Genomic DNA, 12,718 nt, shown 5'->3' on the forward strand with positions numbered 1-12,718 from the left:
CTGTTGTAATACACACATGGTGTTTCCAAAATGTCTGCTAAAATCTGGTTTTGTATAAATAAATACATATATACATGAAGTCCTCAGAGAGCAACACAGACACACAGCAGAGGTTTTCCTAAGTCGGTGGTTTTGTTTTCATGTGCCAACTTCAACACAGATACAGATCTTGCAATTCAACATTTTGATTCAAAGATTTTATTTCCTTGTATGTACCGAAAGAAAGAAGCATCTTTGCCTGATAAGGCCATGTGGTTTGAAAAGAACTGGGTGAGGCCTTTGTGAGAGTTGAAACTGGATATTAAAATGAATGTCTGTCTGTTCTGCTTCACTGGAAAACAAGACAGAATCAGATTCTTAAAGTGGCAATCCACAAGATTTATGTTTCATCTCCATCTCTGGTGCTAAGTGCTCTTTGCTGGTGTTTCTGCTCTTCGCTTCCTAAAGATCACATATAAATCAGTGTGGGTGGTACTGTAATGTCTTTCCTGGATTTCTGTTGATGCAGTTTGCAGTTTCTCTAAGTGGTACTTGCTGTACTATACTTTCTTTACCAAAGTAGCTAACGCACTGATGCTCATTCCACACCTGTTTTGAAATGACTATCCAACCTGACTTGTACTCAAAAGAAAATTTCTATCAGTACCAGCTTATACTTAAAGTGTATGGGTCTTAGCATGTTATCGCACATCACCTGTCCTGCTGTTAGCAGTGAAACAGGCTTTTTCCTGATGCTATCAACACAAACATTCCTGGACAAATATACTTTCAATGTTGTTTTCTATCTCTAGTAGGACCAGAAGGCTTTTTTCAGTTTATCTGTTACTTACTTCTGAATATCATCCAGTCTTAACTCTTGAATACAGCCTATCAGTTTATTGCAGCACAATACACTACATAACTATACAATCATTTAATTAGTAACATTTTTGTATGTAGTTCTGTGAAGCACTACAACTGCTGCAAGCCACATTGCACATTTTTCCTTTATGTTGTACTTTACTCACTACTTATTAAATGAACAAAACAAAAGATATGAATGACCTCAAGGAGAAAGACATGACCACACCACACCTGTCCTATTTCCAACTCTTTAAGTCAATTTCTGCTTGCACATGTTTACATATAGCCTATATATATTTAAATAGCATGGGGAGAGAATAAACATATTTTAACATGGAAATTGCTCAGCTTCCATAGTAGCCTTAAGCTTTAAGTCAAAACCAGCTGGGCTACACATAATTTCTTGTTTGATTTACGCAAATAAATATGCTTCAATTAACAGCTTGGAGCCTTTCTCCGCCTCAAGTTGGGAGAGTTTTTCCCCCATCTCTTTTTCCAAGGGCAGGAGCTTAAATGTTAGAAGAAAAAATTCCAGGCATCCAAAACTATGTTATGTGCCTGGTAGCAACATTTCACCCAGCAAAGACCTCCTTTAAGAGCCTAGCATACAGGACTTTTCAGACATTGAATACATAACATCACTGCTAAAGCGATGGCTTTTTGTCATTCAGACATTTCCATTAATCTTCCTCACAGCTTAAAAATGAGATACATCAGGATTTACCAAATAAATTGTGTGCTCTGTTTTATTTCAAATTCATTTTATTTGAAGTCCATGCAATGATATTTTGTATTAAAAACAAGTAATTATTTTTTCTGATTGTTTGCACATTACTTATATGTTATTCATTTTAAAACACTCTTGTTTATAGCATTCACTCTTCGTGTCAACAGATATTAGCATTTAATATGCCATTAATGAAGTTAAAGAGTAACTGTGTAGGGAGGAGTCAACAGTGGCCATTCATGATCTTTTCTACCTAAAAACGGGGGGGTGGGGGCCTAAAAACAAGCAGTCGGTCAGTGGTGCTGGACCCTGATTATGCATCCCTTTCTCACATTCTTTGCATTATTACCTCGTAAGACTATAACACAGGCTCCATTGAGCCCCACTGCACCACCAATGAGTTCATTGAGGAAGTGTCACACAGGCTGGTAACACACTTTCCACTGACCTCTTCCAGAGATCCGAAGCAATGCAGCCAGCTAAATCTGATTAGCCACAGCTACTGCATAAATTAAATAGGTATACAGCAAAAATAATCCATTGCCCCACTTCTCAGCAGTGAATTCTGTTACTATCTATATTGAGCAACAGGGTTTGGCTGTGCAGGCTAGAAGTGATTTCTTTTAACTTTTATATCAACATGTATGATCTGAATGTAGGAAGTCTGGATTCAGTCTGGAACACTTCTGGTATGTCTGACTCAGGAACAGTAAAAGAGGTCAAACAGTTCAAGTAGAACAAAATATTCCTATGTGGGCAGAAAACAGAATTCTATATGTTTTAAACAAGTGCTACTTATAGATAGAAGAGCCCACAGGGAAAGGTTTACTAAACATTTGAAGTCTGCTATATGTTTAACCACAGGAAAAGTCATCACATGAATAGTTAAAAAAAAAAAAAGCCATCTCTGCTGATTCAGCTGAAATGTTTGCAGGCATTTATATCCACCACCTCACAGCTGGATATTGACTTCGCCATGTTACAACTCTGCCAAGCTTCATGTGGAGACTGTAGTATTATGAGAACAAACATAAATCTTATGTGATGACAGCTCCGGCGGAGAAACAGAGGCCTTTCTTATGAAGCAAACACTAGTCAAGTAAAACAACGGCAATTCACGACGTCAGCTTTTGTTATGTTGAACTCTGTCTAGCAAAATAGTTCGATTTATATCAGTCCAGCTGATGCTTGTGCTTTTTAATTCTTCCTTTTGTGCAGTTCAACTTTGAGTTTAATCAACACAGCCTGATGCAATCTTGAGATCATACAACCTAAGTTTGCCAACAATAGATGAGTGCAGGGCTACTGTGCTGGAGTGACAGCACAGCTCCTGCGGTGTCCATTCCCTGTACAATCTTTTATTGCTCAATTCCACTCACTTCCATACCTTTCTATTAATGTAACAAGTCACATTTACCAGAAAGCCATGTAATGACTATCTGCAGTTTAGGGAATTCTCCTAAAATGCACTTTGTAAATGTTATATTAAACTGCTTTTATGTCTATTTCTCTACATCTCACCAAAGTCAAATTCTTGTGTTAAACATGACTCTGCTGTTTAAAAAAAAAAAGAAAAAAGTGAGCTTCAGCAGACAGCCTGCATGTCGCTGCTTGCAGAGTTCAGCACACTGCCATTATAACTCTAGACCAACAGCATGATTATAGTTCCTTTAGTGGTGGTGGTGGTGGGGGGGGGGGTTGCATTTTCATTGAATGGCATGAAATGTCCCAAACTGGATTAACTTGTTGGTTTATACGGTGGCTGTGCAGTCACATCACCGCTTTGTAATCTTTAACAATCAAGTCTTTTGTCTGCAGTGAGGCAATGAATGAGTAGAAAACATAGATTAAGAGCTACAGATAAAGAGTTCTAACATCCTGGTTCAGGTGCTGCAGGGCACCCCAAAACGTCAGACCCTGCCTTAGTCTGCTGTGCGCCTGCTTCACCGTCAGCACTGCTGGGATTCCCTCATGGCTCCAGCCCAAACAGTGAAGTCACTTGCAAGTTTTTTTTCCCTATAGCTTTTGGCAAAATAACAGAGTTGCAGACCCACATGTCGTACAGACCCTTCAGAAATGTAGCTTTTGGCAGAGATACAACTGAAAGCCGGCCAAGCCATGCTGTTTGTAAGGGCAGGAAAACATGTGGTGTTCAGACAGCAGTCCAATTCACTGTGATACTTTTCATGCTGGTATTTACAAGTGGGTTATTACTGAAACATTCAACTGACACAATATAGACCTCAAAGCACAGCCCACACCCTTAAGTCTTGACAGGTTATTTCAATGCAGTGACAACATAAAAAACAGCCTTTACAGGCCTATAAAAGGATTATGGTTTAAAAGACAGAAGACAAACAGGCGTCAGACCTGTTTGTCTTGTCTGTACATGTTTGTCTGTCATTAATTCACAGCCACTAACCAGGTTAGTGGCTATTTGGCCAGTGACTGCCACTCACTCAGCCATGAAGCTCAGAGGCAAAATGAGCACGCTATTTGCATTACACATGCTGATTCTAAATGTTCTTTAAACAACAATGTGCGAAGAACAAATGTCTGCAATGTAGGGCTTTCCAAAATGGCAAATTTTGGGCTTTGGAGCTGCGCTAGTAATAGTCTGCTAATAACAGCTAATCTGCTAAAAATAATAACAGCTGATATGACCCTGCTGGTTGTCATTTTAACCACAAACCATGATGATCGGGGGGTGGGGGAGTGTTTAAATCACAATGCTGGCCCATCGTCATGATGCCTGTCATTCCTAGTAAGTACCAGCTAGTGGACCAAACCATCTCCATTACGTTTTATTTCCTCTTCATCATCGGGATCAGACTGCAGTGAAATTTCCTGCTGTCTCAAATATTCAAATACTAAAATTGAAAACTGATTACCTACCCAACAAACAAATATCCAAATAGTCGAATATTTGGGTCCAGCCCTAGTGCAATGACTGGAAGCTCTATGGATTTCTGCTTGTAAATGTATGAATGACCACACATCCAACCATAGTATGTGCGCTGAACAAACTTAACCACAGTGAGGTGTGAATCTACAAGTATTACCAATCTCTGTAACAGCAAGCAGTAGCATGGCTCTGAACATGACTAATGCACAGACCTGAGTGAACACAAGTTCGCTTTATGAAACTAAACAGCAGATTAGAAAAGGGGCCAGAAGGACTGGTTTACAGATCAGAAGGACAAAGACACAGCAAGTACACTCTGTGAATCCAAGAACACACACCAACAAGATAACAAGACGGAACGCAGACACACCACACAGATGTGGCATAGCATCAGGCTTTTTTCATTAAAAGTGTGCCTCTGATATGATGGCCATTCTCACTGGCTGGAAAAACAAAAGCAACAAATGAGAATCAAATTAGGCCTGTGAATAAAGAATATTTTCATTACTGATTTATCTTTATTTTCAAAATGATCAATTCATTTTAGCTTCTGCACTGTTTCTAAAGATTCTAGCAAATTCCATATTTCAGCTGACTAACAGTCAAAAACTCACATGGATACGATATAAAAATGACAAAAGCAGCAGTTCTTCTTGCAGGAGAAGCTGGAACCAGCAAGTGTTTTTATTGATAAAATGGCTGATGGTGATCAATCATTAAAATTGGTTTATTTTCTGTTAACAGTGCATTTAAGCACTACATTAAATATAACAAGAATCTTTCTTAAATAACTGACTTATTTTAAGCACTTCATTGTTCAGTTGTGGTTTTTCACTCAGAACATTTTTCTTGAGGCAATATTTGCAAATCAATTTAACACCAGCTTTTACACATGAACTATCAATGTTGACAATCTAAAACACGTGTCAAACTCAAGGCCCATGGACCACATCCGGCCCGGTATACAATTACATCCGGCCTGCAAGATCATTTTATATATCTTTTTTTTAATGGCCTGGCGATATGAAGTGCCGATAACACACAAACTACAAATCCCATAATGCAGCGCAACAGCTGCCTTACCGAACAATAGGCTACCTGCAATCATTCCCGCAATCACTTGCGTCAGATCAGTCAAGCGCCTGTTGATGTATACAACCCTAATTTCAAGTCAAAGCTAGCCCCTAACAATGGCCAAGAGAAAGGTTGATACTGAAAACAGAGCCTTTGAAAACCGGTGGGAGGCTGAGTATATGTTTACTGACATTGACGGGAAACCTGTGTGTCTTATTTGTGGAGCTAATGTGGCTGTAATTAAGGAATATAGCCTAAGACTGCACTACGAGACAAAACATCAGGACAAGCTGAAAAACGTGAATGTAGAGCAGAAGCTACAGAAGGTAGAGGAGTTGAAGAGGAATCTGACATCACAGCAGACGTTTTCACCAAAGCGAAATCACACAGTGAAGCTGCTGTGAAAGCAAGTTTTATTGTGGCAGAGGAGAAAATCAGCCCGAACATTTACCGAGGGAGAGTTTCTAAAGAGCTGCATGATGAAAGTGTGCGACGTCTTGTGTCCAGACAAAATGCAGGTGTTTGCAAATGTAGCGTCCCCTGTGCAATTGAGTTTGACACCCCTGATCTAAAATGTCCAAAATCACCATTAGAGCTTGTAATAAGCAAATAGTGGGTACATGTTCATAAACTAATAATGTTAGAAGCATGCATTGCAAAAGTAATGCATGCATAATAATCAAGCCATATTGTGAGACTTTAATAACCAAAATCCTACAATAAGTGAAATCACAATGTCGATATATCGATTTATCTTCAGGTCACAATTGACCACTATTTCAACATCTCTGCTTGATGGGAAATAACAGAGTGTCATCAAAAACACAGCCATCAGCTCTGCACATCAAGAGCAACAGGCGTTTTATGTAAAGTCAGTTTCATAACTTGCTCATTAAAGCCACCCTACATTATGCAAAAGCAAAGTGAGGCCTTTTAACTTAACTGCCGACATATGTTTGTTGCTGCCTGCTTCCTTTGTATTTGTCAATCACAACTTTAAGATGCAGTTTGACACTTGAGGAGCAAAAATTATTCTGCAAGCTAAATTTTCACACCAGTAAATGATAACTGGTTCCTTGCTGAAGTGCTTGGTAGCATAAGAATCCAGTGATCAGTATTCGACCCGCTCTGGTGGTGATTCTCCATACCCCTCTCCTCATCCTGCTCCCATTGTTTAGATTTATAGTTCAGTTTTTGTTTATCAAAATCTCATTTCCTCATCAATTTGTGTCATCACAGCAAACTCCAAATCTCTCCAGGGCCTTATATTAACTTAAATCATGCCAGGAGGATTTCATTACTGTTCCTGTCATCAGTTTCACAGTAGACTGAAACATATGGGCTGATATCTTGTATTCTTAAAGACAAAACTGCTGAGGTTGTTTCTTTACGTTTTATCATTTTTACACTACAAAATATTATTGTTCATTTTAACCAAAGTTTTAATCTGAAAAGCCTCTAAAAACGCATTTATGTCAGGAAATCTTCACAGAAACCAGACTTTCAGAACATATCTGTTTATAGTAGTTTGCCATGATGCCATTAAACATAACTTTAAAAATCAAACCACATTCCCATGCCCGTACTTCCCTGTCCACCACTATCTGGTGAGAAACTAACACCAAACCCCAAACAAATGCTAGGCTGTTTTGGTTGTCTGTCTGGTTGAGTTCTGTCAGCCTGGCATAACACAACTCTCCTGAAAAATACAACAAGGACCTCTTGAACTGTTTTGAATCCACATGGGATGAAAAGTTTGCTGTTCCACTTGATGTTGCTTGATCTCATAAACAGGAATACAATGCTTAGCCTATTATGTACGCTTGATTTTCCCACCACCCTGTAGTACTGAAGATAGCTCTTTGTGTCCACATCAATCCCCTAACATGCTGAACTGGTCCTGTGGATGTTTTGACTTGTCTTGGTCTCAGCCACTAACACGTGCTGACAGGCTCTTTTCTCCATCTGCTCCACAATTTGTACTTGTCTTTTCCACTTCCACAGAACAATTTTAGGGATTTCACTTGTAAGGAATTGACACAGCCCTACAACCTGTGAAATCACACTCAATGCTCAGTGTGTGAAATCACACTCAATGCTGCTAAAATATAATATGCCTGTGTGTGTGGTGGTGTGTGTGAGGGGTCTGTTGTTTCATTTTATTATTTTTTTGTGGTTATGTTTTTATTTTATATGTTATGTTTTTTCATTGATGTACCGACTGAAGGTCACTTTAAAATTTCATTGTATATGTTACAATGACAATAAAGGATTATCTCTTCATATCATATCAACTGGATGTTCAAGTGAGAAATATACACCTGTGTTGACCCTGGAGTTTTTAGATTTTAAAATACACGTCAACTGTCCATGCATGTTTTGGCTCTTAAATAGGACTGAAATTGGCTCAAATATTTGCCCGATCTTTGCATCTGGTCTGCAAAAACCACTATTATCACAGCGTCATTACATCATCTGTTTCTGGCATTATGTGAGCTGGGCTGCAACTAACGATTATTTTCTTTGCTTAAGAATCCCCTGATTATTTCATCAATTAATCACCTATAAAATGTCTGAATACAAAAACAAAATTATCAATCTGAGTCCACGGTGATGACTTCAGTTATCTTTTGTCCAACCAGGAATCTAAAATATTTACAAAGATACAAGACACAAAGCAGGAAACCTTTATATCTGAGAGGCTTCGAAAAAAGATTAATCAAAACAGTTGCGCCGGTTTTTTTTGTTGACAACTAATCTGCAGCTCTAAACAGAAGTAGCAAAGAGGCCTAATGTTTCACACACCAACTTCCAGCTGATTCATGAAGCCACCTTTAAATCATGTCTCTGTTTTGACCTCTTAACATGATATTTTGCCTGAACAAATTTCTTTCGAGGCCCAAGTGTAGATGCTGTCACGTGCACTGCTTTCTATATCTAACTTAAAAAGGAAACATTACACAAGAGAGGATGTTTAATGGCGTTGTAAAAGAGAGTCGCTCAAAAATGGTGGGTTCAAATTGTACAGGACGTGTTGCCAACCATGAGAAAACCCGTCCTAAAAATCACTTTATTAAAATTTTTTTAACAACAAATCTTTAACAACAAGCGCACGGGCAGTTGGTTTACCCCTTTAGGTAGCACGGGATAATAGTGAAAATAATCAGCTTGACATATTAAGTAGCTAGCCAAGTTATGATGTATATTTGTGATAGTATTTTGGTGAGAACATGGAATCAAGTTGACTGTTGGAACGTTAGCCGTTAACACAGATAAAACCGAGCTAATGGCTGAAATTCGAACATTAGCTATTAACGTTTTTATAGCAGACGGTAAAGACGAACGGTGGTGCTAGATTTTAACGCACTCATTCTTATATTTCACTCTATATAGTCGGTTCAAATTCGGTGACACAGCCGAACAACCTTCAAACAAACCTACAAATATAAACAACGGCGTTTCAGGTATATTTCAACATAAGAAAAAGTCCCTTGGCTTGGTTAAATTACCTCTGCGGGGTGACATAGGCTAGTTGAGTCCATCCGCTACCTTAGCAATAGCTATCGATCAGGCTTTGTGATTACATCGTATTGACATAGCAGCTCCGTCTGTAAGGGACTAGTAAACTGAAGAAGCACAAAGGAAAGGAAACACTAACGAAAATTGTTCATAAAACAGTATACGTATGAAGAAAGCAAACTAATGAAACGAAATATAAACTTACCACATCGGCATCCGTTCGTTTTTTACACTCTTTGGAAGCGGAAGAAACATTCCTGTTTTCCCCGTCTGTGAATCCAGTCTCCCCCTCCGGTTACACACTGAGGAAAAGGCAGCGATAAGAGGAAAAGCAGAGGTGACCCGCGTGTTTATTAGCCAGAATTAAAGTTGTTTAATATGACAGCATGGTGTCCACGCGTTCGACACTCGCATGTAATTGTGTTTTCAGAGTTTGTGTCGCTTTGAGAGTCCGCATCGTTCAGACAGTCAGAGAGAGGCGTGGAGAGACCATCCGGTCTGCACAGTCAGATCATTGGTTGACAAACAGCAATCAGATGCAAATTCCTAACCTCTGAATCAGCAGGGGCCAGCCCCTCATACACCCCCACAGCCCAGAGCAGGGGATGTCGGCAAAAGCAAATGGATGAAAAAAAAGATCCTTTCTGCAAGGTTTGTGTAAAGGTGTGGGCACAGCCTGCCCTGCCACTGTAACAGACATGACAGCTTTTTAGAGCCAACAAGCAGGTATCTGCTCTGAATTTAGGGATTTTCACCCACTCTTAATCGCAGGTCATTTCCCCTCTGACAGATTTTTAGGCTGTCTTGCATGCAGCATGTATACAGGCAGTGGTGGAAAGTACAGTAAACAAGTATCCTGCATTTACTCAAGAAGCCTACATTTTTGAAGTAGTTGTACTTTACATGAGTATTTCCATTTACTTTGTAGCCCACTTTGACTTCACACATGCTACTTTGACTTTTATTGATGGTGCCTTGGTGGAGAGTCCCTGGATCAGAAAATGATCAATGTTTAAAGTCAAAACTGCATAAAATACCTTTTCTGTCATATATGACTGACTTAAGCCATTATGATTCATTTTAGTTTGATCTAAATCATGAATACAGATTAATTTCTTGTCAATATGCTTTCATTTGAAGGCAGCAAAGTGCCTTATTTGGTTGAGGGGAATGCACCTAAACTCTATTTAATCTTTAGCCCACTTCCAGGGCCATCGAGACAGGTTATCTCCATATGATTTGGGTCTACATCATTTGATTAATTGCAAATTTGTCAGACATGTGCGTCACTGAAATACAATATCAAATGCAGGAGGTCAGGTCCTCCATCCTCCATCTCATGTGTCCTCTCGTAGAAGGACTTTGTGTCTAAATGTAGGTTTAAAGCTTAATTGTTTTACTTTATTCTGAGATAATTGTGTGTGATCAAATACCTTAAGTTTATATGTGCCAATTAATTAACAGTAAAAAACCTTAGGTAAGGCAGTATTATTCCATCACTCTAAGAATACAACCAATGATTATTTTCATTATCTATGCATTTGACAATTATTTTATTGAGTAACTGATTGAATGTTCAGCATAATGTCATAAAATAGTGAAAACAACTGTAACATATTTAGGTTGCCTTTTTTCTTCGACCAACAGTTAAAAAACTCAAAGATGTTAAGTTTCATAGAAAACTGGCAAATTAGAAAATTTGAGAAACTGGTGCCAGTGATTTTTTTTAAGCATTTTTGTTTAAAAATTACTTAAGTGATTTCTGGTCATATCAGATCATTTAAGGTTTCTGGGTGCTTGGGGAAATGGTAAAACTGTCATGTATAATGGGGGCAATAGAGGGCCAACAACACATCTTTGACCCAAGGCCTCCCTAAAAGGTTAATCCGGCCCTGGGTGTATTCCAGTATAACTCAGAATTTAACAACTTTATGAATCATTTTCCAGAGTAACAGATGTAAACCTCTGTTTATGTGTCACATATTGACAGCCCCTGTGTGAGACGCAAGTACAGCAGGAACAAATATATCTGAGTGTAGAAAATGACAAACTATAATGTAAACAATGAACCAGCCCATTCACAAGGACCAAACCACATGGTAAAAACTATACATTTGGAGAAAAAAAACTGTGGCTAAAAATAAAAACCCTCAGCCACATTTAAGTAAACTGGTTCAGCTGTTTCCTAAAATAAAGGGCTCAAGATGTTTAAACGATCCTCCCTCTGCCTCATCACATGTAATGGGACCCATGAGAGAAGTGTTTATTGCCCTGACACAATGAGAGGTGACATTAAAGGCAAATGTGTCTCTGTGGTGATGACAACTGTAACTTCACACTTGATACCAAAATAATTAAAGGTTACTGAGACATTTCGGCTTAAGTGAGACTCTCTCAGGGTGCGGTCAAACATGGGAAGCACAGAGTTTCATACCTACAATTATATGAGCACCAAAAAACAACAAAAGATGAAAACAGTTTATGAGAAAACAATAAAATTCTAAACATACAATTACTTTTAGAAATACTGCATCATGTTCTTACTGTATACTACACAAACAGAACATATTGCATTTTTGAATATTTCTGTTTTCATGCCAGTTCTTAGTGCTGACATGCAAACATGAAAATTGTTTAGGTTGTTAAGCTTTTTGAAATGGTTTCAGTGTAAAGTGATTGTGTATTCTTAAAATATAAATATTAATAAAGAAATATACTAATGAATGAATGTATATTCAAATGCATATGGGGCTGTATTCCTCTGAATATTTAGATCTTTTTGAGAACAAACAATATAAGAAGTGAATATATTGTAAATAGTGCTGCAAAGGTGGGTGACCTTCAGTTCAGTACCACCATATATACTAACTGAAGGTTATAGCATACAGGCGAGTTTTGAGTTCTCCACTTGGACACTATTCATCTAGGCTGACTTTGGGAAAACTGTTTAATCAAAGAGCAGTGTTCCCTGCTTCTTAAATAGCTGACAAATGCTACTAATTGTCATTCATCCCAACAGCTGCATCACTTTAAATCCTTGCTCATTAACTGTTAACATTACATATGTTTATTGCTAGTAGTAATTCAGCATCATAAACATCAAATTAAAAGTTCTTAAAACAACAATTCCCATTTTTAAAACATAAACCACATGTAATAAATTACATTAAATGATCACTCCTTGCATGTGGATGCAGTAATGAGCTGTATCTCTTTGTGTTAGGCCGCCACCTATGGGTCAGAGTCAAAGCGAAGCCACAGAGCTTTCCAAGGAAAATTAAAACGTCACAACCTTTTTAGAAACTTAAAATATTTCTTTTCAGCAGTCTGAGAGGATAATATGCTAACATTCACCCAACGGTCTTTCTAAAAGTAAAGGATTCCGTTTTCATCACTTTATCAAAGAGTCAAAATTCTCTATTACACCCCAACTTTTAATGAACAAAATCGGTTTAGTCGGCCGGGCGCACCCTTAGAGATAGGGTGAGGAGCTCGGTCACCCGGGAGGAGCTCAGAGTAGAACCGCTGCTCCTCCACATCGAGAGGAGCCAGCTGAGGTGGCTCGGGCATCTGTTTCGGATGCCTCCTGGGCGCCTTCCTAGGAAGGTGTTCCAGGCATGTCCCACCGGGAGGAGGCCCCGGGGAAGACC

The 12,718-nt window shown here is 38.7% G+C and overlaps 1 protein-coding gene across 5 annotated transcripts in view; it reads right to left on the minus strand.

Annotated features, from left to right (window-relative positions):
• arid3a (AT-rich interactive domain 3A) overlaps positions 1-10,559 on the minus strand; it is a 43,581-nt gene extending 33,022 nt beyond the window's left edge. For 3 of the 5 annotated variants that reach the window (XM_020612091.1, XM_020612092.1, XM_020612088.1), the window contains exon 1: positions 9,274-10,559. The gene's annotated coding sequence lies outside the window, so the exon portion shown is untranslated. Of the gene's footprint in view, positions 1-9,058; positions 9,176-9,273 lie in introns of all 5 variants that reach the window. The other 2 variants (XM_020612090.1, XM_020612089.1) reach the window with 1 other exon arrangement.
• Between the last annotated feature and the right edge of the window lie 2,159 nt (positions 10,560-12,718).

The sequence above is a fragment of the Monopterus albus genome, unplaced genomic scaffold (assembly GCF_001952655.1).
Source record: "Monopterus albus unplaced genomic scaffold, M_albus_1.0 scaffold120.1, whole genome shotgun sequence".
NCBI classification, from domain to species: domain Eukaryota; kingdom Metazoa; phylum Chordata; class Actinopteri; order Synbranchiformes; family Synbranchidae; genus Monopterus; species Monopterus albus.